We start from the raw sequence: 27987 nt of genomic DNA on the forward strand, positions 1-27987 counted from the left end.
AGAGACATTTCCTTACCCTTTAACACACTTAAGACAGGAAAGAACTTTCAAAAAGACTTTGCAAAATGCCAAGGGGCACACAGAGGAAGTAAATATAGACAACATAAGAAAAGTTTGGGTAAGTAGTTCTCAACCAGTGCTCCTTTAGGGGGCATTTGGCAATGTCTGGAGACATTTTTGACAGTCACAACTGGGTAGGTACTACTGGTCTCCAGTGAGTAGAGCATCCCGTGTCTCCCTGCTATAGTACCTACAGCAGAGCTGCTGCTAGCCCTCCAACAATGCTCAGAATAGACCCCTGCAACAAAGAATTATGTCAATAGTGATGAGGTTGAGAATCCCTGGTCAGTTTATATGATTCCTAACTCTAGGGAGCCACTTTCTGAGTCCCAGTCCTACCTTATTCTAATTGCCATCTGAGACAACTATGTCCTGGCTCCAAAAGCCTGGGATCTCTTTTTTCTCGGCTCTTAACCTGTCCCCACATGAAGGGTATCATCCTTCTCATAACCCCTCCCTTCATCATCCTCATCTCTCTCTGCTGAAGAACAGAAAAGGAACATCCTCCTGATGTTACTAACCTACACATTTTCCATGCAATTCTGGTGTACAGGCCCCTTGCCTAGTTGATGATGCCATGCATAATCTCACCCTTCAGGTATGACCTCACTCCTTACACCCATGACTATGGCTTTACCCTCCTATCCAAGAGCATAAACACACATTATGCAAAACAATCACAACACCCACTTAACACCAATGCTCCGTATACGGCCCCAGGTAAATCATTCAGATACAAGCTGCCTCTAACATCAACAGTTCTTGCAGCTGAGGAGCAGTGGCCCAGATATTGTCATGGAGAGGAAGAGTCATTCAACAAATCCTGGTGCTGAGCCCTGTGCTTGGTGGTGGAGATAGCACCATGGAACAAGATAGATGCAGACTATACTATATAGATGAATCGATAAACTGGCAGTTATAATGAACTATATGCCAGGCCGGATGCTGTCTGCTTTATGTACGTAATCTCTGTGATGATAATTATCCTGCAAGTTAAGTACTTTAAAGTTGAGAAAATAGGGTTTGGCGGTTAGAAACCTTTCCCCAGTCACACTTTTCTTGAGTTATGGAAGCAAGGTTCAACTTCATATCTATTTTATCCCTCCTGGGATATATCAAGAGGTGTTTTTAGAGCCCAAGCCCCATATTCTCTTCTGCCCCCTTCTGGTTAGCACAAATTTCATATCCTGCAGGAAGAAAAGTGAGAATGGGAGAAAGACGCTGGCTCGTGTTTCTCCCTGCTCCGCCAGCAAATGCATTGGCTCATTTGCCTGGTGGAAGAATTGATTATTTGTGCTGCAGATTGTATCACAAAGGAGGGGTTGGAGATATTTTCCAGCATGGACCTCCATCTGCTATCCACTTTGTTAGAGTCAAATGAAATATAGAGACAAATCTCTAAATCTAAAATATTTCACTGGGAAGCAACAATTGCAATTCAGGGCAGACACACAGACCAGGGGGCCTTCAGTATGTCCAAAGAACAAAGAGAAGGTTGGAAGTTTTATCAGAAAGACAACTGTTACATATTGTTTTGAAAAAAACTCTCACTTACACTGAAGAAGCTTCTGGGAGCTGGCCAGCTCTGACTGGTGAGTGACAGAAGTAGTCTTAGTGTCCTTTGTTTAGGCAGTTACTAGGTAAAACCAATCACAGGGTTACAGCAGGCCATTTCATCAGCTGGGCTTGTGGAAAATTTAATTATTGGAGCAGATACTATATGATCCAAGTACTTTTCACCCAGCCCTCAACTCTGATTTAGTTGGTGATATGGTTTGGTTCTGCATCCCCACCCAAATCTCATCTTGAATTGTAAACCTCACATGTCGAGGGAGAGACCTGGTGGGAGGTGGCTGGATCATGGGGGCAGTTTCCCTCATGCTCTTCTTGTGATAGTGAGAGAGTTCTCACAAGATCTGATGGTTTTAGGGGCTCTTCCCCTTCGCTCACAGTTGCTCTCCTGTCGCCATGTGAAGAAGGTGCCTGGTTCCCCTTCTGCCATCATTGTAAGTTCCCTAAGGCCTCCCCAGCCATGAGGAGCTGTGAGTCAATTAAACCTGTTTCCTTTATAAATTACTTAGTCTCAGATATTTCTTTATAGCAGTGTGAAAATGGACTAATACAGTTGGGTATAACAAGAATGATTCAATTTATATAATCAACCTTCACATCTACTAGCAAGAGTATAATGCTCCGCTGGAAGATCAGAAGATGAGAAATTAAAACGTCTTTACATTATGACCAGACTCAGACAAGAGGAGTCATTAAAATGTCAGACAAGAGGAGAAAATGAAAAAATAGAGACTTGAATCTGCCAGCAAACACATTTATTAAATGGAGCCCAGGAGAGACTTGCAAAACTCCATCCTCACAAATGTCATAAGAATGGTCCAACACGATCATCCGTGGTACAGGGAGCATAGAGCCATCAGGTCTGGGCCCTGTTCTATATCCCAAAGACATCACAGTCAGGAGCAGTTAACCCTGTACTCTGGACCAACCCAAGATGGTACAATTGCTCCCTGTACTTGTGTAACTGCCTTTTCAAGTCTGGAAAAGATTAGAATTGAATAAAGATGAAGAAGCAAATCAAAAACTTAAAAAACTAATAGCATTATGTTCGCTCTAGCAATCAGGTCTGTACTCATTAGGACAACTTAAAGGCTTAATTAAAGGTTTTTGAGAATATAGCAGATTAGAAAATCCAATGGATTAGCTTTGTGACTTTCATTTGAAAAGTGTAATTGACTTTGACTTCTAATTTTCGGTTAAAGAGCATAAGTAATCTTGAACAAATATTTAAACAGCATTTACTTTTTAAGAGAACAAAAGGGTAACTATACTTTATAAATATGATTTATTGAATGTACAAGAGTTAATCTAAGTACTTAGAAAGATTTTTGCTTGTTAAGTCATAAATTTTCCTTGTCAGGTATTTGAAGCACTTACAAAAATTAAATTGTATGTATAAGTGTAGTTTCAAATGTTTAAGGAAATTTAATTAATCTTGTAAGTGGGAACAATGTTTAGGGGAACTTAATCTGTTAATGTTGAGTTACTCTAACATTAATCTGAGGCCAATTAAAGGTGATTGTTCTTGTTTCGTTCGCTTTATAAAAAGTCTAACATGATTGCTAAATTTAACATAAAGGCTTTAATACTGTTTTAATATTTGTAATTTTTTAAAACATTTTAGTTTTAAGTACAAACAAGAAAATCCTAAAAATAGTTCTTTCCTGACAAAAAGACCCCTCCCTGAGCATTTTTTAAGAATGTAGGTGACAGATAATGTGACTAGGAATGCTTCCCAAACTTTTTCAAGGACGCTGGAAGGATGAGAGATTATTTAAGTTGCCAGCTGCAAATATACATTAGCTTTGACATCTCAAATATTATCTTTAAAAATAAATTTTGTACTTCATTCCATATTAACACTGTACTCTCAACGGACCCAAGATGGTACAATTGCTCATCTTTTTAACATGAAAATATTTTCCCTAAACACCTTTCAAGTACCTTACAAGTACCCTTGCTAGAGAAGCAAAAGCTGAGACCATGAGCCCAGTTCAGCTGGAGAATATGGTTCTTATGACACATACTAACAGGTATTCTCCAGTCCCACCGCCCACCTCTCCATCTCCACCCCAGGGTTACTATTGTGAGAAAGCTGCCTTTCAGATGCCTTGAGATCTTAGATCTTTTGTATAGCAAAGAGGGAGTTTAAAATAAGCCAGCCCTCCCACCTCCCATTTCCTGCCACTGTTAGAGCCCTTCAAATGAGCTTGGGCTTCTCTGGTTTGCACTGGAAACCACCTGTGCTGGTTATTAAAGTATTGTTTCTCATCTCCAAACCTGCCTTTCATAAACTGCTTTGCGATGCTCTGGCTGAACTTGGCAAAAAAAAAAAAAAAAAAAAAAAACTCTGTTCTTTGGCCTGCTTGCTACCCTATTTGGTCCTGCCAATAGGGGGCACTAGAGAGACTGCAAGATTAGCAGGACACTTGTTGCAGACTCCAGCTTTTGTCAACATACCCGGAGCCAGCCTCATTTTACCCTCGCAGTGGTGCCAGCACCACCCGGATACGGCTTCCTCCCCAGGGATCTGCATCCCAGCTCCAAGAGGCTCCTCCTCGAAATTTCTAGATTCTAATAATCCCAGCAACTTCCTTTTGTTCCCACAGCCCTGTGGGGCGGTAGCTACTTCCTGTGGTTATTTCTCTGTTCACACCGGTGTTCCCTTTGCTCCTTTAGCTCTCCAACACCGATACCTCACATTATTTTCTCTCTGTTGTAGTAGCCAATGTGGTTTCTGCTTTCCTGACTAGATCCTGACTCATACATTAGATTACACTCCCTGTTGCCCACTCACCTTGTTCCATTGATCCAGGCTCACAAGGAGAAAAGAGGAGTCGCCTCAGGCTCCAGGCCTACATTGAATCCAACCTCATTGGCCAGCCATATTCTGTGGGCATTCAGCAGCAAGCCCCAGTGTGTAGGGTGGTGCTCTGTTTCTTTTAATACTACCATAGAGAAGTACTTTCTGGGCCTGGCACCATGGCTCATGCCTGTAATCCCAGCACTTTGGGAGGCAGAGGAGGGAGATCCCTTGAGTTCAGGAATTCCAAGCTGCAGTGAGCTATGATCACGTCACAACACTCCAGCCTGGATGAGATAGGGAGACCTTGTCTCTAAAACAGAAAAAAAATATATGTTTTTTTTTTAAGAAAAGTACTTTTTGTTTATCTTTGGATGTACAATAAAGTAGAATCTTATAAAAGTCCCTGAACTCATATTTTCATAAAGATTCTGTTCTTCCTGTCTTATATTTATACCTCATTTGAATCTCCCAACAAACCCATGAGGGAGGCAGGGTGGCATATCATGTCCATGACCAGGGAGAACCTGAGAGGGAGCTCCCTCTCCTGTCTGCTCTCACCTGGACCAGCTAGTGGCAGAACTGAATCTCTTTATTTCTTCTCTCTTCTGTTTCCAAGATGTGCTTAACACAATGATTTTTCTATTAATTTTCTACTGATGCATGACAAATGCCACAAATGTAGTGGCTTAAAACAACACTCATTTATTAGCTTGCAGTTCTGTCCATCACATGTCCAGCATAGAGTGGCTGGGCTCTCTGCTCTGATATCCCACTGATGAAATCAAGGTATCTGCTGGGCTGACACTGAGGAAAATTCATTTCCAAGATTATTCTTGCCATTGGTAGAATCCAGTTCCTTGCAGCTGTAGCCTGAGGTGCCCATTTCATTGCTGTCTGCCAGGCAGGTGCCACTCTCTGTTCCTAATGCTGCTTACGTTCCTTGTCATCCCTTCATCTTCAGGCCAGCAACAGCACATTGAATCTTCCTTGTACTTCTAACCTCTGATCTCTTCTTCTGCCATCAGTTAAAGAAAACACTCTCCTCTTAAAGAGTTCATGTGCTGGATACAGTGAATCCCACCTGTAATTCCAGCAGTTTGAGAGGCCAAGGCAGGAGGATCGCTTGAGCCCAGGAGTTTGAGACCAACCTGGGCAACACAGCCAGACCCCCATTTCTACAAAAAAAAAAAAAAAAGGAAGGAAGGAGGGAGGGAGGGAAAGAGAAAGAAGGAAAGAAGGAAAGAAGGAAGGAAGGAAGGAAGGAAGGAAGGAAGGAAGGAAGGAAGGAAGGAAGGAAGGAAGGAAGGAAGGAGAAAAGAAAGAAAAAGAAAGAAAAAAGAAAGAAAGAAAGAGAAAGAAAGAAAGAAAGAAAGAAAAGAAAAGAAAGAAAGAAAAAGAAAGAAAGAAAGAAAGAAAGAAAGAAAGAAAGAAAGAAAGAAAGAAAGAAAGAAAGAAAGAAAGGAAGGAAGGAAGGAAGGAAGGAAGGAAGGGAGAGAAAGAAAGAAAAAGAGAGAAAGAAAGAGAGAGAGAGAAGGAAGGAAGGAAGGGAGAGAAAGAAAGAAAAAGAGAGAGAAAGAAAGAGAGAGAGAAGGAAGGAAGGAAGGAAGGAAGGAAGGAAGGAAGGAAGGAAGGAAGGAAGGAAGGAAGGAAGGGAGGGAAGGGAAGGAGAGAGGAAAGAGAGAGAGAGAGAGAAAGAAGGAAAGAAAGAAAGAGAGAGAGAGAGAGGGAGGGAGGGAGGGAGGGAGGGAGGGAGGGAGGAGAAGGAAGGAAGGAAGGAAAGAAGGAAGGAGAGAGGAAAGAGAGAGAGAGAAAGAAAGAAGGAAAGAAAGAAAGAAAGAAAGAGAGAGAGAGAGAGGGAGGGAGGGAGGAGAAGGAAGGAAGGAAGGAAAGAAGGAAGGAGAGAGAGAGAAAGAAGGAAGGAAGGAAGGATGGAAGGAAGGGGAGAGAGAGGGAGAGAGAGAAGGAAGGAAAGAAGGAAGGAAAGAAGCAAGGAAGGAAGGAAGGAGAAGGAAGGAGTGGGGAGGAAGGGTTCATGTGATTAGGTCAGGCTCCAGGCTTGCTGGGATAATCTCCCTAATTTAAGAGGAATTATGCTTGTTAACATAATCTAATCATGGGGGTAAAATCCACTAAATTCACAGTCCTGGGATTATGCAGGTCTTGTGCAACACAGGTGAGAGATCTTGGTGGCTTCTTAATTCTGCATACCACAGGACTTGTTTCCCATGGTGTTTTCTGCAGACTCCACCATCAGAATAGCTGAAGATAGCGCGTTAAAAATGAAGATTCTTTGGTCACAACACAGACCTCTGAATCAATCTCCAGGGAGACTGGATCTAAGAATCTGCACCTAACACAAACTTCTCACATGATTCTGATGCTCAAGAAAATTGAAGAACCTAGAATTTCAGAGTGGCATTTCACAGGCTGGTTTAGAACAGAGCATCATCTCCACTCTGTGTGGTGTGCCACCCAAATGCCATCAGGACCTATGCACTCGCTTCTCCAGCTGGAGAAGGAGAGTATGAGCTCTTCCAGCTCCCAGGTGAGTCCCTCCAAAGGGGTTGCCCTCCTATGAAAGGAGCAGTCTTGTCCTCTCTCTGGAAGCCGCCCATTTCCAATGAACTGTCAATGCGGTGGGTACCAAGACCTACTCTCTCCTTGCTTCAATGTGGGGCATATCTGAAGGGCCATCCCAGCTTTTGCTTTTCCATTGAGATCACCTGAGGCCTCTCCTGTTCGTGCAGTTCAACTTTGTCTCCCCCACCTTGCACCCCTTGCTCCTGTACAGGCATCCCAAGGGCTCTCCTTAAGAAACCTCACACCCAAATCTCCATCTCAATCTGTTCCCAGGGAGCCTGACCTAAGACATACACATAGAGTTTACTGGAGATCTGTCTTTGTCACTCTGTCTCAAATGATATACCCAATCTGTCATCATCTCCATGGCTACCTCATCCAAGCCGCCATTTCTCTTTCTTCTCCTCTCCCACATTATATGCCATTCTCTACACACCAACCCCAGGGAACCCTAATAGCCCTTGATGATTTCTTTGTTTGCTGCCTACTGCCTGCATTAGATGTAAGCTTGAGGAAGGCAGAGACTGTTTTTTGTGGTTGTTATTGTTCACCTCTGTCTCTCTGGCATAGAATAAAGGCTAATAAATGCTTGTTGGATAAATTACTGGATTAAAGCACCAAACTCTCGATGATATGAAAAGATACCATCAGTTAGGTATAAGCAAATTCAATTTTTTTTTTCAGTCCACCAGTACAACGGGAAGGTAATCTCCCATTGTAGCCAATTAAAATTAGAAAATGGACCTTGTAAGAAGACATTCATACAGCCAACAGACACATGAAAAAATGCTCATCATCACTGGCCATCAGAGAAATGCAAATCAAAACCACAATGAGATACCATCTCACACCAGTTAGAATGGCGATCATTAAAAAGTCAGGAAACAACAGGTGCTGGAGAGGATGTGGAGAAATAGGAACACTTTTACACTGTTGGTGGGATTGTAAACTAGTTCAACCATTATGGAAAACAGTATGGCGATTCCTCAAGGATCTAGAACTAGATGTACCATATGACCCAGTCATCCCATTACTGGGTATATACCCAAAGGATTATAAATCATGCTGCTATAAAGACACATGCACACGTATGTTTATTGCGCCACTATTCACAATAGCAAAGACTTGGAATCAACCCAAATGTCCATCAGTGACAGACTGGATTAAGAAAATGTGGCACATATACACCATGGAATACTATGCAGCCATAAAAAAGGACGAGTTTGTGTCCTTTGTAGGGACATGGATGCAGCTGGAAACCATCATTCTTAGCAAACTATCACAAGAACAGAAAACCAAACACCGCATGTTCTCACTCATAGGTGGGAACTGAACAATGAGATCACTTGGACTCGGGAAGGGGAACATCACACACCGGGGCCTATCATGGGGAGGGGGGAGGGGGGAGGGATTGCACTGGGAGTTATACCTGATGTAAATGACGAGTTGATGGGTGCTGACGAGTTGATGGGTGCAGCATAGCAACATCGCACAAGTATACATATGTAACAAACCTGCACGTTATGCACATGTACCCTAGAACTTAAAGTATAATAATAAAAAATAATTTAAAAAAGAAAAAAAATAATAAATAAAATGGACCTTGTACATTTTTCCCCCAAATTAGGTATATGAAGTTCATCTGGAAACTTTCCTTAAACATGAGGATTTTAGGTTACTTTTGGAAAATGTCAAGGAAAGAAGAAACTGGCCTCTGAGTCATTTTGGATCCCACTATCCAACTGTCATATCTTTTCTGTTACAAAATAGTTATATTCCAGCAATATGAGTTATAACATTAATATCTGAAGAGTAAATCTCATTCTCTCAGTGACTACCAAAATTAGTGGTACATTTTCTGAGTGGGGAGGGAAGAATAATTTCTTGATAGATTCAACTGAAAACTCTTTAGAAGACACATGAGCCTCGTTCTGCATAATTCTGTAAGTTCTAATGCAGGTCCAGTGGATTTATTTAAAATGAGGGATCTGTATCACATTACTTGCCAAATGAGCTCGAGAAATGAAAAACACATAAATCATTCTTACCTATAGCTTCTTTTTTGGAAAGGTACTAATCTTAGCTGCAGTGATTAGTGAAGAAAGGAGTATATGTTCTCTGAGCTAGTAATTCCTGAAACAGGATTCAGGAAAGGGCAGTTCTGTGACTCAAGTGCAGTTTTGGAATGACTTTTATGAAGAAAAAAAGCAATGTTTTCCAGGTAGTCAGAATAATTCAGACTCCAAAAGTATTACATGATTTATAAGAAGTGATTTGCCAGCCTTGGCTTCTTCAGAGGAGAAAAATCCTTGAAGGTATGTATGTATATTATGTATACATTTTTAAGTGCCAAAAAGTGCAAGACATCATAGTTAATTTAAAAGCAAAAATTCAAGATCATAAAAAGAGAGGGAAAGACTTATTCGTTGACCAGAGCAGACTTATGTGACATGCAGAGAATGAACTCTTGCCATATACATTTAGAGACCAATCATTTCAAGCCCATTAATAGTGCAATTGAGTACCCATGGGCACAGAGAGCCTTCCTAAGGTATTACAGCAAGCCACAAAGTCATAAATAAAACCCAAAAAATACACATCTTTGTGTCTGTGTCTCATGGACCTAGTTATTCCTGCCTAGATGCCAACATCAGATTGAGAACCATAAAAATTTATTCGAACCAATAGCCAAGGAAGAAACTGAAAATATTTTCAAGAATTGCCTCTATATATGGGTTTTGGCATCAAGCAGTCATACTGCCTATAGTCTCACACTTGCAAAGAACAATTAATTCCAATGCAATATAAAATGTTCCAGGATTTAAAAAAGAATTACCCAATTTATTTTATAAAGCTAAAATAAACGACAGCAAACCCCAACATGACCAGCACAGAAAAGGAAAATATGAAAACAACATTTATTTTGGAGAGACTTCTAGCATTACATAGCCAAATTAAGTACGCAGGTGCCCTCTGACTCAGAAATTCCACTGTTGAGCACATATCCTGGAAACATTCCCAGGCAGGCTCAAGAGGGAAATGTACATGATGGATCATTGCAGCATGATTGTGGCAAGGAGATGGCATCACTGGGAGAGTAAATGGGTAAAATGTGGTGCAGGCACACCACAGAGTATTTTGCTGAGGGTAGAAGCAATTAGTTGGACATAATTAGAGCAGTAGAAATTGATTTTAAAATATGGTACATAGTGAAAAACACAAGAAACAGAACAATATAAAATATAATATAACTTAACAAACAATATGGCAAATCAGTAATATAAGCTTTTCAAAGACACATTCAAATAGAAATAAACATACTCATTAAAAGTATTGCTGATTGGAGACAATGGGACTAGGATATAAAATAAAGGAAATAAATAAATGCATGGCTGCATTCCAATTTCCATAGTCCCGAGTCCCTTTTGCCTTCATGGATCCTTTCCTCCATTAGAAAAGTATTTAAAAATCATATTTTACAACTGTGTTGGTATAAAGATAAATATATTAATATTATGTATTAAAACATTTTATCTGGGCCAGGGATGGTGACTCACACCTGTAATCACAACACTTTGGGAGGCCAAGGCAGGAGGATTGCTTGAGGCTGGAAGTTCAAGACCAGCCTAGGCAACATAGTGAGACCCTGTCTCTATTTAAAAAAAAAAAAAATTTCTTTGCCCTAAAAGTACATTTTTACTTCTGACTTACAAGAAATTAAAACACTTTCCTGGGCCCCTAAATGTATCATGAGCCCTAAGATACTGTGCTTTCTGTGCCTGATGTGACTCTGAATAAATGAATGAATGAATGACAATGGGTCCTTGTAGGAACCACTGATAATCGTGTGTCAGGAACTAAGAAGTATGATTCATTCAGTGCTCTGCATTTTAGGTCCAAAAACCTTTACAGAAACAGCAGTTCCTTAAGTGCATTGAAGAACTCTGACTTATGAAAGAAGGATATTACTAAGACTTATGAAAAAAAAAGGATGGTTTCCCAAAAATGTATTCCATGTGGAAAATGCTGAGTTAAACAAAGCTAAGCAGGTTTTTATATCTCACGATCTGTCAGAATCTTTACTATATAGTGTAATATAAGTTATGAATCCCCAAGGAGGTGGGCAGGGAAGTTAACAGGCAGGGTTTCCCAAAGCCATTTGACAGTGACATTCTTCTGCTTTGATGGTAGAGGCACTGAGTGCTGAAAACTCCCTGAGAAGCTTGACCTAGGTCAGTCCCTGCCCCAGGCTCAGGCAGGTGAATTCACTCACAGCTGTCTGAGCCTGGACCCCCATCTGCCCTGCCTGCCCAAGCAGAGCTGTGCTTCCACTCAAGCTAGCAGACTGTGGCTCTTTCAACCTCTAGGTTGCAGGACAGTCTCTGGGAAGCACCGTGGCCCATGTCAGGACGAAGCCAGAGATTGTGGGTATGGTTTAATTTACAACCTCTGAATACTTAGACATAAAGTATGCAGGCTTTCATTTGTACAATCCACTTCCTTGTCTTTTTCAGTTTTAGAGGCTGCCTGCATTCCTTGGCTTGTGGCCCCTTCCTCACATCACTCCAACCTCTTGCTTCTGGGCCCACATCTTCTGCTACTGCCTTTGACTTTATTCCCTCCTTCTTGTAAGGACCCTCGTGATTACATTGGGTCCACCTGGAAAATCCAGATAGTCTCCCTATTTCAATATCCTTAATGTAATCACACCAGCAAAGATCTTTTTACCACGTAAGGAAACATATTCACTGGTTCCCAGGATTACGAGGTGGATATCTTTGGGGGTCATTGTTCTAACAATCCTTGAGAGATTTCATTGAGCAGAGCTCTACCTGCTAAGCTGCATTAGACATGCAGTGAGAAAAAAAAATTAGGGGTGCATTGACTCACTGAGATTTAGGAGGTTGTCTATTACTACAGCAGAATTTAGCACACATTTATACCTCATTTCATTTTTGCCTCCTGTTTATATTTTGCAATAACTCTATGCATTAAGTATGACTTTTTTAAATAAAGTATACTTTTAAAATAATATACTAGGAATAATCAATCTATGAGCAAACCAAAGGGTGTTTTTGTTCTTGAAAAAACTAACTTTAGATCTGTAGACTTAAAAATAAATATTGCCCACATTTAATATCCTAACAAAATTCTTCCCTGACTCTGAAAAATTCCCTTTGGTCCAAAAAAACTAACAGGTGGCCGGGCACAGTTGCTCACGCCTGTAGTCCCAGCACTTCAGGAGGCCGAGGCGGGCAGATCACGAGGTCAGGAGGTGGAGACGATCCTGGCCAACATAGTGAAACCCCATCTCTACTAAAAATAAAAATAAAAAATTAGCTGGGCGTGGTAGTGCCTGCCTGTAATCCCAGCTACTCCGGAGGCTGAGGCAAGAGAATCGCTTGAACCCAGGAGGCGGAGGTTGCAGTGAGCTGAGATCGCACCACTGTACTCCAGCCTGGCGATATAGCGAGACTTCGTCTCAAAAAAACAAAACAAAACAAAACAAAACAAACAAAAAAACACAACTAATAGGTTAGCAATGTTGATTTACTTAGATGCTGAACCAGGTGAAAGTAACAAAGAAAACAAACTTGATTGGAAGATTGTTAAATCTAGTCCTGTTTTTCCTAGAAGTTGAGGGGTGAGGATGGAGGGAGTTTTTCCTGATAATGGAAATGCAAATACATTTATCTGACTTTCTAAAGCACAACCCTTTCCCTAGTTCATGTAATCGTGTGTTATAGGTCATAAAACATAGAGTGAGAAATGTTTTACAGTCTTGAATTACAGAATCCAAGCTGCGCCACCACCCCCATGTCTTCTTCATAAGTTGGATGGACTTCTGGACATGTCAGTCTCAGTACAAATCAGTGGTCACCAGCTTTTTGATTGTGCCCCTCTAATCAGCAAAACATGTTCAGCCCATACTTCCACTATGTATACTTACCAATGTATTACAAGCATTACCATACATGCACAAAAAAGACACTAAAAGATGATATAAAAGTGAGATAAATAATATTATTATTTATTCATTTTGGGGGGGTAGGAAGCAGGTTTTATTGGTGGGTGTGAATAAGGAGGGGCAAACCAGTGGGAGCCCCCATAAGTACAGGGCCTGCCACTTGTCCAGGGGGCCATGACTGGGGAGTGTTTGACCCGATAGCTGTCTAGGATGAGCTGCTTCACAGTTACCATGTCTTCAAATTCATCCACATTAATCTTGATAAAACCTTGCTTCTTTGAAATATGGATCTTCTAGCAGCTAGGGAACTTGAACTTGGTCCTGTGTGGGGTCTTAATCACATACTCCTTGTTCTGCAGCTTGGTGCAGATGAACATGAATGACTTGGCCAATGTGGACCTTTCCTCCCATGCCCTGGGGCTTTCAAAGGCACCCTGCATACCTGTCTAGAGCCTAGACTGGAAACATCATCAGGTCAGGGACATGAATATCCATTGGAAAGGGCTGTCTCCAAGGCTCCTTAGGGCAACGCATACAACATACAAGCAACAGGGTGCACACACTACTGAGAAGGCTGCTCTTCACAGCCATGGCACACCGGGCCCTTACAAGGAAAGGAACATGATCGGTTTAACTGACTATAGGAAATAATATTTTTAAATATCTTTCTAATCATGGCAGCATCATGCTACAATCATTAATATTTCAAGGCAAAATATGCCCTTAAGTTGCGGTTCCTCATTAATGATAATGGATGTGAATACAACTTGCAAGCCATCTCCTTGATAATTTTGACTGACTAAATAATTTTGTCAGACTTTTCCTCACATCTCATTTGACCCTTACTGTTTTTGCCTTTCAATGTGGGTATCAAAGAGTTTTTTCTAGGAGTAGCACTGTCTGCTCTATCTTTTTGTTGTTGCTGTTGTAGTTGTTTATTTGTTCGTACTCATGCTATTGTTTTCACCTCAATCCATGGTTTCTTTGCAGGAAATCTTTTTGAGTCATTTGTCTGTTTTTATAAGAGTTAATTTAATTAAAATTAGAGACTGTTGTCTAAAAAACAGTTATGACAATATAGCTGACCATACATAAACTGTAATGCATCACACTGTGCTGAAAGAAAGAGTGAGGAAACCACCATCAACCCATCTTTTCTGGAACTCCCACTCTTCCCTCGGGTGCCTCCGTGTATGGTACAACCACCACACAAAGCCAGGTGACATCTGGATAAAGGGAGGGTGCCATTGTCGATCCATATATTGACTTTCATAATGCTTCTGGGAAGCATGTGCCATACTCTGTAGAACTCTAATATAAGTAGCTGAGGCCAGGCGCAGTGGCTCACGCCTGTAATCCCATCTGTTTGGGAGGCTGAAACAGGTGGATCGCTTGAGTCCAGGAGTTTGAGCCCAGCCTGGGCGACATGGTTTTCATGTTGATGGGGGTTTCATGTAGAAACTCCATCTCTACAAAAAAAAAAAAAAAAAATAGCTGGGCATAGTGGCGCACGCCTGTAGTCCCAGCTCCTCAGGAGGCAGAAGCAAGAGGATCACTTCAGCCTGGGAGGTCCAGGCTGCAGTGAGCTGTGATTGTGCCACTGCACTCCAGCCTGGGCAACAGAACAAGAACCTGTTTCCAAAAAAATAAAATAAAGTAAGAAGAAAGAAAAAAATAAGTATCTGAAATGCAAGTTTCTAAAGAGGCTTTTACATGAGCAATCAGTTTAGGTATGTGGCAAAAGACACAGTTTAGGTATGTGGCAAAATCTATTCTAATAATGTTGCCATTACAAAACAAATTACAAAGAAACTGAAGCCAGAAAGCCTAATCCCATAGACGGTTTTTGGAAACTGGGACCAGAAGCCAGATAGTCTGAGTCTCGGGCCAACACACTTTCCGTTACACCATGAGATTATGAATGAGTGAACTTAGAAATTTCATGACCGAATTAAGTCCTCCTGGCCTCCCTTCAGCATGCTGTGCCCTGTGATTAAGGGGAAAGATGCAAGCCAAGAACAGGGAGAAGCCAGGAGGCAACAGGTCCAGCCCTGGATGAGGATTTTTAGTTCCCTCCAAGATAATTATAAAGAAAAGATATTTATTTATAAGAAAACATTGAAAGAATACAAGAAACTACTAGAAGTGGTTACCTTTAGGAGTAGGGTGAGGGTGGCAGGAAGGTAGTGGACAAAAATAGGGCTGGGGACCAGACTTCACAGTGCATACCTTATATATAGCTCTAATTTCTTTTTTCTTTTTCTTTTTCTTTTTTTTTTAGAGGGAATCTTGCTCTGTTGCCCAGGCTGGAGTGCAGTGGTACAATCTCCACTCACTACAACCTCCACTTCCAGGGTTCAAGCAACTCTCCCATTTCAACCTCCTGAGTAGCTGGGATTACAGGTGTACTCCACCATGTCTGGCTAATTTTTGTATTTTTAGTAGAGATGGGGTTTCACCATGTTGGCCAGGCTTATCTAGAACTCCTGAACTCAAGTGATCCACCCGCCTCATCCCCTCAAAGTGCAGGGATTTCATGCGTGAGCCCCTGCACCCAGCCTAGGTCTGATTTTTGAGCCAGGCTAGTGTATTACCTATAGAAAGGTATTTATAAAGGTCATGGTTCGCCTCCCATTGTATCTCTAGCTGTATGTCTCACTGAAAAGGATATTCAGATAGAAGAACCTTTGGAAGGTTCTTCTGAAAAGAGTTATGCGTGCCTTCTCTACCAGAAGTTCAAGGATATTATTAATATGGTTTGGATTTGTGTCCCTGCCCAAATCTCATGTCGAATTGTAATCCCCAATGTTGGAGGAGGGACCTAATGGGAGGTGATTGGATCATGGAGGCAGCTTCCCCTATGCTGTTCTTGTGATCGTGAGTTCTCCCAATTTCTGGTTGTTTAAAAGCATGTAGCCCTTTCCCCTTCATTCTCTTTTCCTCCTGCTCCAGCCATGAGGATGTGCTGGCTTCCCCTTAGCCTTCTGCCAGATTGTAATGTTTCTGAGGCCTCTCAAGCCATGCAGGATCATGAGCCAATTAAACTTCTTTTCTTCATAAATTACCCAGTCTCAGGTATTCCTTTATAGCAGTGTGAGAATTGACTAATATATTATATTCAGGGCTACACTGATTATATTGATATATATTGATTATATTCAAGAACAGCCAGCCAGGAAGATGTCTGGTGTGGCGACCTGTAAGAAATGATAAAATGTTCCTGGAAACATAATAAGATGGAGGCAATTATAGTTCCCTCCTGTACTGGTAGAGTTCAATCAGGGAAGCAAGACCATAACGAGCACTATGGGGTAAGTTATTTACTATGGAGTTAAACTTTCCACAATCTGGGGAAAAGCTGAGGAAGAAAGGTCTGAAAAGCACCAGAAAAAAGTCACTAATCAACCCTGGAGCTGGTGAACAAGTCGAGGCTTGCTGGATATGAGGTGCCAACTGACTGCTGGAGGGCAGCCATGAAGGCGCTGGCATACAAGTCTATGGAAGGCTCTTTGTGGCTTCCACCTCTGTGAGTTCACAGCAGAGCATCTTATGGTGGGCCTGGTTCATGGCTGATCAGTAGGGTCAGCAGTCAGGAAGAGCTGGACATTGAGTGGGAAAAATTGAAGACAAGGTGGCACCCACAGGCACTGTTTTGGTTTTGTTGTTGTTATTGTTGTTGTTGTTTTGAGACGGAGTTTCGCTCTTGTCACCAGGCTGGAGTGCAATGGTATGATCTTGGCTCACGGCAACATCTGCCTCCCGTGTTCAAGCAATTCTAGTGCCTCAGCCTCTGAAGTAGCTGGGATTACAGGCGCCTTGCCTCGGCCTCCCAAAGTGCTGGGATTACAGGCGTGAGCCACCTCTTCCAGCCCCCACAAGCACTGTTAACCACACCTACCAATCATGGCCTTCAAAGTGCGATGGCTGCTGCGTCATTCCTGATCTCAAATTTCACACAAGGCACTCACTTCAAAATTGGAATGATATAGAGAACATTAGCATGGCCCCCGCATGCGGTGATGCACAAATTTATGAAGCATTCCATATTTTCAGCTTCCTTTTAATATCATGCGGTTATTTAGGTAATAAGAAATACTAAGTAATTAGCTTTAGATTTTGTAATTTTCTCCCTGAGTTTCCGCTAGATCTTTACATTCTAGTAGTCAATGTATTTTCAGTGAAATGTAAAAATATTCCTGTTCTCTTTGATCAGTATTAATTTCTTGAAATCATATTGTCACTTGAATCCTGTAGCTGTCATTCATCTCTTTTATAAGCAACATTTGATTTTTGATGTGTGTAGACCAGCTCTTCTTCATTTTTTCATCACATTTTCAAGATGTGATTTTACATTTCTGCATGTTAAAAACAGTTTGGTCAAAATTCTAGATACATGCTACTAATTTATGTACCTACACATGTGACCTTTGTGAACAGAAATTGCCATGTCCAATCTGTGTTTATACACAATTTTCTGGTTATATACTCCTTAGATCTGTGGATTCAAGTTACTGAAGTGAATACCATTAAAATCCTAGGCCATGTTAATTGATTATACATGTTTAGAATGTTAAACAAACAGGCCAGGCCCAGTGGCCTGTAATTCCAGCAACTTGGGAGGCCAAGGCAAGCAAATCGCTTGAGGCCAGGAGTTCGAGGCCAGCCAGACCAACATGGTGAAACACCATCTCCATTAAAAATACAAAAAATAGTTGGATGTGGTAGCATGCGTGCCTATAATCCCAGCTACTTGGGTGGCATGGAGGTTGCAGTGAGCGGAGATCATGCCACTGCACTCCAGCGTGGGTGACAAACAAACAAAATCACACAAGTTTCTCTTGTGGCAACTATAAGTTTGAACCATACAAGGTATCTCTGTATCTAAGTTATCTGGGAAATGTAATTCCAATTTAGCTACCTTGACATTGTACAAAGTCCCCATGGCTCCTCACAGGGACAAATGCAGTGTGGCTAAAAGCAACTTTGATAAGCTGCTTGGGATAGAGTGTAAGACATTCAAGACTCCAGCTCCAGCTTCAATTAACAATGACTACGCTTCCTTCTAAGGATGTGGGGCTGTCTGCCTTCACGGCTTCGGCCCTATGGGTGAAATATGCAGGTTTGGAGCTAGACCTGAATTGCTGAGGACTGTGGAGGAGAGGCAGCAAGGTGCCCCCAGCAGCTCAATGTTGCTTTTGCTGGCAGAGGGCTCAGCTTTGCTAGAAATAAACCTAGAATCATTTGCAGAAAATAAACTTAGAGGCTGGGTGTGGTGGCTCTCACCTGTAATCCCAGCACTTTGGGAGGCCAGGGTGGGTGGATCACCTGAGGTCAGGAGTTCGAGACTAGACTGACCAACATGGTAAAACCCCGTCTGTACTAAAAATACAAAAATGAGCCAGGCATGGTGGTGGGTACCTGTAATCTCAGCTACTTGGGAGGCTGAGACAGGAGAATCACTTGAATCCAGAAGGCAGAGGTTGCTGGCAGGTAGAGGTTGCAGTGAGCCGAGAATCATGCCACTGCACTCTAGCCTGAGCAACGGAGTAAGACTCTGTCTAAAGAAAAAAATAAAAGTCAGAGTTTAGCAAGCTATAGAGGCACCAGCATGCCCCCATTGTGTAGTTTTTCTTTAACATTTTTCAGATGCACAAGTATAGACTGAAAACACTCCAGCCCTCGTCATGGCTAAGCTTCTGTTCCTGGAATGTAGCCAGATGGACTCATTAAATTCAGATTTGAATCTTCTGGACCTATGACTTGAAACGTCTACAAGTCCCTAGAAGCAGCAGCTTCATCTCCTGTAGTGTGTACTGCTATGTCCTGCCCCGATTCCCTTCCCCAGGCCACCTCCAGCTACTGCCAGTAACTCACAACTGCCCCTGCTAATGAGAACTGCCCTTGGCCAATGGGAGCCACCTCCCCCAAGAGACCCCTGCCAATGACTGGCTGATGTGTGGAAACAAGAAGCCAATCCATTTGTCTCAAGGGGGAACTCACTGTGGTGCAGTCCACACTCCAGTGCTCCCCCTGGGGCTAGGCTGTACCTGCCGGGGCCACATCCTTACTTAGCTCTTCTGCTCTCTCTTCCTTTCTTCCCTCGTTTTTTCCTGAGAACACATCCTCAGGAAATCAATGGTATTTGAATTCCTGTCTTAGGTTCTACTTCTAAGGAGTCCCAATCTACTATCCCTCTCTATTGTATTCTCCTCCCCAGCCACACTGCCCACTTGCCAGTCCTAGAAGCGAGGCATGTGCCAACCTCAGGGCCTTTGCACTTGCCATTCCTTCTGCCTGGCAAAGCTTTCCACCAAATATCTGAGTGGCTGACTCCCTCAGCTCCTTCAGATCTTTACTTAAATGCCAGCTTTTCATCAAGATCTTGTTTTGGATGTTTTTTTAACAACCCATTTAAAACTACAAACCCATCCAACACTCCTTTATCCCTTTCTTGTTCTTGTACCATTTAGTATAATAACAGCAAGTACTTATGTTGTGCTTAAAGTGTGCCGGTCACAGTTCTAAGTGTTTAACACTGATTAAATGTAATCCTCACGAAAAATCTCAAAAGATTTTATTAACCCAAATTTACTGATGAGGAAACCGAGGCACAGAGAGGTTAAGAACTTCCTCAAAGGCCATAAAGCTTGTAAGTGATGGTGCCAGGCTTTGACCCCAGGCTGTCTGGCTCCAACACTGTGTCACTACACTGCACTATCACATTCACTGACTTTATTTATTTATTTGCTTATTTACTTATTTGTGTTGATTAATGTGTATCTCCTTCCACTAAAATACAAGCTCCTTGAGGATACAGATTTTTGTCTTCTTGGTCCACTGCTGTGTCCCACACCACCTAGAGAAGTCTGGGTACCATACTCAGCCCTCAAATATTTATTAAACTGTGTACCTTCTGTGTCCTGAAGCCCTTCTTCTTTCTGGATTCAAGAGAGAAAACAAATTATTATAAAGTAGATTGGTTCTTCTACTTTTAGCCAATGTTCAGATTGATAAAATAAGAACCTCTTCCTTCCCATCTTGATTGAGCTCTGTAACAAATTGGATGCAATATTTCATGGCTCACAGTGATAATGTTTAAATATCTGGCTTCCACTGTATAACCATGAGTGCCATGCAGCAATGTTATTGCTGGTTGAGATAACAATCTCTAGCATTCTGATTACCAGAGTTTGCAGTGATGTTGTCAAGTTTTTTTACCAGAGACAATCGAAACTGAGAGAAGACCTGTGTAAATCTAAGCAGAAAGTTCATGGCCAAAGTCATTTATTCACACAGTCTAGTACTGTTTGTTGGGACTTCAGGGAACTCCCAAAATAGCATCACATTCAAGTTCTGAACCACCTGAGAAATAGGCTCAAAAAATAAGATGCATGGAAATCAAAATATCATGTTTACTACTAAGAAAGCTGATACTGCAGAAAATGGCTTAGATTTAAGAGCCAACTGGGTTTGCTAACACTAAACCCCCAAACTAGACAAACTTGCCCATGGATGGCCACAGACCTCCCCAGGGAGGGCCCTGACCCTGTAAATCTACAGCATGGAGGAGTAAAAGCAGACACATCTTTTCTACAGGTTTCCAGCTCCCACGAGGACTCAAGAGGACACATTTTACCTTCAGGTCAACAGCTCTCAAGAGGAATTGAGAGGAAAGGGCTGCCATTCTATCCAACTTCTCCTATGCACTCACTAGTTAGACAGGTCACTGCATATTCCCAAAAAACAAAGAAGAGGAGCAAAAAAGAAAGAGCAATGCTAGGCATGTCACACTTACGGATACTCCTTCAAATGAAAGGAATCGTCAATAGTGGGCATTTTATTTCACAGCAAAATGGGCAGTTGGACTACTAAAGGAACTAAAGTTACATTTTTACTTTATGAATGTGGTGTCACCAAATATCTAATAGTTAGATTCTTATGATTACCATTTTGTTTCTTAGTTATCAGAGCTAAAGCTGTATTGAAACTGTAGCATTATACAGTTAGGGGTAAAACTTCAAAGATAATCAGTCAACTGCTCTCCTTAATGCAGACGGCAAAACAGAAGGGTTTGTCCCATAACAAAAATCTAGGCAGGTCGGAACCAGAACTATATCCCTGTTTATTCTCAGCCCAAATCTTTTATCCATCCAATGGCTGTTTTCAGCTTGTTATCAAATTGTCTCTAGTGTCAAGAAAGAGAGGAAAAGGAAACCCTTCACTAACAGAAAGCAAAAAGATAGCATACATGTCTATTTCACAGCCAAGATGACAGGGTGGCGCTAAGAAGATGAGGTGTTCAAGAATACAGAAATCATTTCTCTAAATGATGTAAAATAAGGGCTTCATTAGCTTCCACTGTACTTTTCATGATTTGATACCTTGCACTAAAATTTCCCATCAGTCTAAGTTCATGTGCTGTAGCTAGCTAAGTCTCTCTGTTTTGGGAGAACTTGCTTTTTATTTTCATTGAAGTCAAGAAAACTAGATAGTTCTCTACATAAACATAAACTACAGTATCCTAATGATTTTTGAGTTATATTATTTACATATAGCTCAAACATCCTGGGCAATTTTTTAACTCCTACATATGAATCATATTGTAGCTTTTTTTTTCCAATGAATGATAGAAGAAATTAGTGCTAGTCTCAGTATCTCAGAGGAGAGGGAAATCTTATTTCAAGATTCTTTCACTTTCTAGGCCAGGCACGATGGCTCATGCCTGTTATCCCAGCACTCTGGGAGGCCTAGGCGGGTGGATCACTTGAGGTCAGGAGTTCGAGACCAGCCTGGCCAACATGGTGAAGCCCCATCTCTACTACTAAAAATACAAAAATTAGCCAGACGAACCCAGGAGGCGAAGGTTGCAGTGAGCCGAGATTGTGCCACTGCACTTGAGCCTGGACGATAGAGCAAGACTCCATAAAAAATAATAATAAAAATAAAAAGATTATTTCACTTTCTATAATGCAATATGTATGCATAAGAGCTTTAAAATAGGGCACAATGGCCGGACATGGTGGCTCATGCCTGTAATTCCAGCAGTTTGGGAGGTGGAGGAGGGTGGATCGCCTGAGGTCAGGAGTTTGAGGCCAGCCTGGTCAACACGGTGAAACTCTGTCTCTACTAAAATACAAAAATTAGCCAGGTGTGGTAGTACATGCCTGTAATCCCAGCTTCTCCAGAGGTGGAGGCATGAGAATTGCTTGAACCCGGGAGGCAGAGGTTGCATCAAGCCAAGATGGTGATACTGCACTTCAGCCAGGACAACAGAGCAAGATTGTGTCTCAAAAAAATAAAATAAGGCACAAATATAAAGATCAGGAATAACTGGGTTTGAAAATTAAAATAAGGAATTCAGTAGAACTATACAGTATGATAATAGTAATGGTTTTGATTTTATATATCCATGGTTACTGCTGAAGGTATTTCATTTCTTTGTTTATCCCCATACTTTTCAATTGTGAAAAGCTAGTGCTATATTTCAAATTATAGAAAGTTTACATAGATACAGAAACTAAAGATAAATCTCAACTGTTTTAAAATTTCTTATTGAACTCTTGCTTGTAACTTAATAAGTTACATCCAACCCATGAATTGAGGGTTTGATGTACCCGTGGCTGTGATGTAAGAAGATGAGGGTGCCTCTGTATGCTTGCTCTGAACTGCCAAATAGGTCAGACCATTGCAGAGACTGTCATTCACTGAGGGAAGACAGCAATTTGGTTGCTAAAGGAGTAAAAGCCTTACCTGATGAACTACAGGCTCCACTAGCAAATACAGTCTATTTTATTATGGAAATGCACTGTGGTGTTCCTTTGTGTGGCAATTATTGCACATATCTATAACAACAACAACAACAACAACAACAAAGTCCAGTGGCCTGGTGATCCTGAATTGTAAAAGGTATGGCCCCATGTTTATAAAGTTTGCCTAGGATGAATGATGCTTCGAAAAGATATCAAGAAATGTGTGTGTGTGTGTGTGTGTGTGTGTGTGTGTGTGTGTGTGTGTGTGTATTGGGGGAATTTAAGGAAATGGTTGCTTCAAAGAGAGTGTGGGGGGTTTTTGGTTTGTTTTTTATTAGAGACAGGGTCTTACTCTGTCACCAGGCTGGAGTGCAGTGGTGCAATCACTGCAACCTCAAACTCCTGCGCTCAAGCAATCCTCCTGCCTCAGCCTCCCCAGTAGCTAGGACTACAGGCATGAGCCACCATGTGGACTAGCTTTTCTTTCTGGATGAGTCCAGATTTAGAGCCAAACTTCTACTCTCCAGGGGACTTATGATCAGCTTTGAGACCTTTGTTTCTTCTGGAAAAACAAATCAGTTTATAGGGTTAAATTTCTAAGTAGAGGGGCTAAAACACTGCCTAATAGTGGAAAAAGTATTCACCAATTCTAACCGCTAGCCTCAACTGTGTGTCAGTATTTCATAATATTCAGAGCAAAGATTTTGATGTTTTCTTCACATTACTATCTCCACACCTAGAACAGATCCTGTTGCCTAATAAATGCTCAGTAAATATTGGCTGGATGAAGAAGTCATCATTGATTCTAAATTTCAACCTCGCCTTATCACAGCTGCAGTGTGACCTTGAGCCAGTCATTTGTCCTGTCCATTTCAGTTCTCTCAAGAGAAACGAAAGCTTGAGCAGGCCCTAGGTAGTTGTGAGAAGTAGATGAGACATTTCATGTAAAGCACTTTAGCACAGTACTTGCATTCAATGTCAGATTTTAAAAATTATTTATATGTTATTTGAAATAATGTTTAGCTTTAACAAAATTATAATGTAAGCCAGGCGCAGCGACTCACGCCTGTAATCCCAGCACTTTGGGAGGCTGAGGCTGGTGGATCACGAGGTCAGGAGTTTGAGACAAGCCTGGCCAACATAGTGAAACCTCATCTCTACTAAAAATACAAAAAATCAGCCAGGTATGGTGGCATATGCCTGTAATCCCAGCTACTCGGGAGGCTGAGGCAGGAGAATCACTTGAACCCACGAGGCAGGGGTTGCATTGAGCCAAGATCACACCACTGCACTGCATCCTGGGTAATAGTGCAAAACTCCAACTCAGAAAAAAAAAAGAAAGAAAGAAATTATATTGTAGTAGCATCATAACAGATAATGTTCTAATTTCTGAAGTTGTGATTTTGGTACTGCAGACCGTATAAGATAAATGGTTCTCATAACTTTTTATGACTGTAAACTTTAACTCAGCCCTTTAGAATTTGCTCTAATACACACCATCTAATCTTGAAAATTTCAGTTCACTCTAAAATCAATTGATAATAAATTGTGCTGTTGTAACCGGCCAAAAAGTGCTTGCAACTTCTAGAGGTCAAAGAACTCCCTGTGCTTATGTAAGGGAAAGAAAGGAATAGAAAAAATATTATTAATCTGTACTAAAAATCTAACGTTGAAAAATTACATGGAGCACTAAAAGATAAAGTCGTTTGTAATTTTAATTAGAGTACAGCATTTCTCCAACTAAAAACCTAAGACACAGTTGTAAAATCATATTTACCCTCTTTCTGTTTTGTTGGTGACAAAGATAAATTTTAGTCCTAAATCATCATGTATCAGATTTGCTTGAAGGAATATATTTATAAAGACATCTTATACTGTGTTTGTTGATTTTTTAAAGGAAAAGATGGATTCTAGACCAGTATTCCTAATGAAGATGTTAAATCTTCTGCCAGAATATTCTAGATCTAGGGGTATCTTCAACTACCTATTGTTTAATCACACTTAAAACTTTAGATTTTTGATGGCCAAAAAGCCAAAAGCCCCATTACAAACAATAAGAGAAGATGCCTTTATGTCTTACCACTCTTCACCAGCCCCTAAAACATGGAGTGGAACACTTCTCAATGTAGTGTAAGAGAAGACTCAAAAATGAGTCCCCAGAAATAAGGAGTTCCCATGGCTACTAGAAATGTACCAGAAAACCCAAGAAGCTGCACTGATTTTATCAGTCTATGCCAACCCTACTAGGATCATATACCTGAATAACTAAAACAAAAACAATGATAACAGGTAAGTCTTATGTATTACTATGTGCCAGGAACTGATTTAATGGCCTTGTGTGTATTAAGTCATTTATCCTCACAATCATCCTGTGTGGTAGGTCTACTAAAGATATGATTTGGCTTATCCCTACCCAAATCTCATCTTGAATTGTAGCTCCCATAATTCCTACATATTTTGGAAGGGACTGGGTAATTGAATCATGGTGGTGGTTTCCCCCATACTGTTCTCGTAGTAGTGAATAAGTCTTGCAAGATCTGATGGTTTTATTAGGGGGAATTTCCCTGCACAAGTTCCCTCTTGTCTGCTGCCATGTAAGATGTGCCTGTCACCTTCCACCATGATTGTGTAGCCTCTCCAGCCACGTGGAACTGTGAATCCATTAAACCTCTTTTTCTTTACTAATTACCCAGTCTCAGGTATATCCTTATCAGCAGCATGAAAATGGACGAATACAACGAATATACCTATCTTATGGTTGAAGAAACTGAGGCACAGAGAGGAGAAGTACTTTACCATGATCACACAGCTAGCAAAGGGAAAGACATAATCCAGATTTCATGCCCTTTCCCCACCCAAGTGCTCTCTTTACTTGTATACTGTAGTAAAGCAGGCTTTGGGTTGGTTGGGTCAGCCAATAAGGATCTAACGTGTGAAATAATTCTATTCTTTCAGATTTTATTCCTTTACATTCACTTTATTTTTTTATGCTAAAATACTGTAAACTACAGACATCATGACATTTCATCCCTAAATACTTTAGTATGCAGCTCTAAAAAATAAGGACATCCTCCATAACCAAAATCAAGACTATCATGCCTAACGAGCCGTAATAATAATCTTAATGAGTTTTAATATCATTTATGACCCAAGCCATATTCCAATTTCCATAATGTTTCCCAAAATCATTTTTATAGCTATTTAAATCTGCATAAACTGGAATCTAACCTAGGACCACATGTTATAATACATCTGATGGTTGGGTCACTTAAATTGCTTTTACTCTATAAATTCACTGTTTCTATGATGTTGATTTGCTAAGAGGCCAAGACAGTTGTTCAGTGGAATATCTCACCTTCAGGATTTGCCTGATTGCTTAATCATGGTGTTGTTTAGCTTGTTCCTACTTTTCCAGTTATTACCTGTCTTTTAAATACCCTTCTGATAGTTACAAGGTAAAGAAAATAAATCTACAACACCAAAGCTCTGAACTATGAAAAACCGATAAATCAAACTTCACTAAAATTTAAAATGTCAAGGCCAGGCACAGTGACTCATGCCTGCCTGTAATCCTACTGCTTTGGAAGGCCCAGGCAGTAGGATCACTTGAACCCAGGAATTTGATGCTACAGTGAGCTATAATACTGCACATCAGCCTGGGTGACAGAGCAAGACCTTATCCAAAAAAAAAGCCTGCCCTGGCATGGTGGCTCATGCCTGTAATCCCAGCACTTTGGGAGACTGAGGGGGGTGGATCATAAGGTCAGGAGATCAAGACCACTCTGGCCAAACATGGTGAAACCCCGTCTCTACTAAAAAATACAAAAAAATTACCTAGGCATGCTGAGGCATGCCTATAATCCCAGCTACTCGTGAAGCTGAGGCGGAGAATGGCTTGAACCAGGAAGTCGGAGGTTTCAGTGAGCCAAGATTGTGCCACTGCACTCCAGCCTGGCAACAGAGCAAGACTCCCTCTAAAACAAAACAAAACAAAACCAACCTATTCTACAGAAGACATTGGCAAGAAAATGAAAAGACAAGCCACAAACTGGGAGAAAATATTTGCAAGACAATCTGATGAAAGACTACTTTAAAAATATACAAAGAACTCTTAAAACTTAACAAGAAGAAAACAACTCAATTAAAAAATGGACTAAAGACCGTAACAGATACCTTACCAAAGATGATATGTAGATGACATCTTTGTGTATGTGTGTATATATATATATACACACAAACAAATATATATACAAATCTTTGTGTGTGTGTGTATATACACACACACACATATATACACACACACATATATATATAAAGATACTGAACTTCATATGTTTTCAGGGAATTGCAAATCAAAAGAACAAATGAGCTATCACTATACACCTATTAGGATGGCCAAAATCTAGAACACTGACAACACCAAATGCTGGTGAGGATGTGGAGTCACAGAACGTCTCATTCACTGCCGATGAAAATGCACAATAGTATGGCCACTTTGGAAAATAGTTTGGAGATTTTCTGGGAAGCTGAAGACACTCTTATATGATTCAGCAATCATGCTCCTTGGCATTTACCCAAAAAAGTGAAAACTTATGTTCACACAAAAACCTGCACAAGGATGTTTATAACAGTTTAATTTATAATTTCCAAAACCTGGAAGCAACCAAGATGTCCTTCAATAGGTGGATGGATAAATAAACTGTGGTCCAACCAGATAAGAGAATATTATTCAGCACTAAAAAGAAATGAAAAAGCACTATCAGCTCTATCAAGCCATGAAAAGACACGGAGGAAATTTAAATGCATATTAGCAAACGAAAGAAGTCAATCTCAAAAGGCTACATACTGTACAGTTCCAACTATATGACATTCTGGAAAAGGCTACAGTAAAAAGATCAGTGGTTTCGAGGGGTTGGGAGAAAGAAGGGACAAATAGGGAGAGCACAGGGGATTTTTAGGGCAGTGAAACTACTCCGTATGATTCTACAACGGTGAACCATGTCATACATTTTTCCAAAACCATAGAAGTACAACACTGTGAGTGAACTCTAATGTAGACTATGGACTCTGGCCAAAAATGTGTCAATGTAGGTCCAGTTTAGGTCCATCAGTTGTCACAAGTGTACTGTTCTGGTGAGGTATGTTGATAATGCAGGAGGCTATGCATGTTTTAGGGCAGGGTTTTATGGGATATCTCTATACCTTCTGCTAGATTTTTCTGTGAACCTAAGACTGCTCTAAAACAAAAATCT

General features: G+C 41.0%; 1 long non-coding RNA gene, 1 other non-coding gene and 1 pseudogene across 2 annotated transcripts; 1 reads left to right on the plus strand and 2 right to left on the minus strand.

The window, feature by feature from the left end:
- Window positions 1-2370: 2370 nt before the first annotated feature.
- LOC139362211 (uncharacterized) lies at window positions 2371-4741 on the minus strand. The gene is made up of 2 exons (XR_011620602.1): window positions 4430-4741; window positions 2371-2610 (listed from the first exon to the last, which is right to left on the minus strand). It is a non-coding gene; the product is annotated as an uncharacterized lncRNA (long non-coding RNA).
- Window positions 4742-13488: 8747 nt separating this feature from the next.
- On the minus strand, window positions 13489-13630 carry LOC112423664 (small nucleolar RNA SNORA70; annotated as a pseudogene).
- Window positions 13631-16934: 3304 nt separating this feature from the next.
- On the plus strand, window positions 16935-17037 carry LOC112423663 (U6 spliceosomal RNA). The gene has a single exon (XR_003014133.2). It is a non-coding gene; the product is annotated as a U6 spliceosomal RNA (small nuclear RNA).
- Window positions 17038-27987: the final 10950 nt, after the last annotated feature.

The sequence above is a fragment of the Macaca nemestrina genome, chromosome 3 (genome assembly GCF_043159975.1).
Source record: "Macaca nemestrina isolate mMacNem1 chromosome 3, mMacNem.hap1, whole genome shotgun sequence".
NCBI lineage: Eukaryota > Metazoa > Chordata > Mammalia > Primates > Cercopithecidae > Macaca > Macaca nemestrina.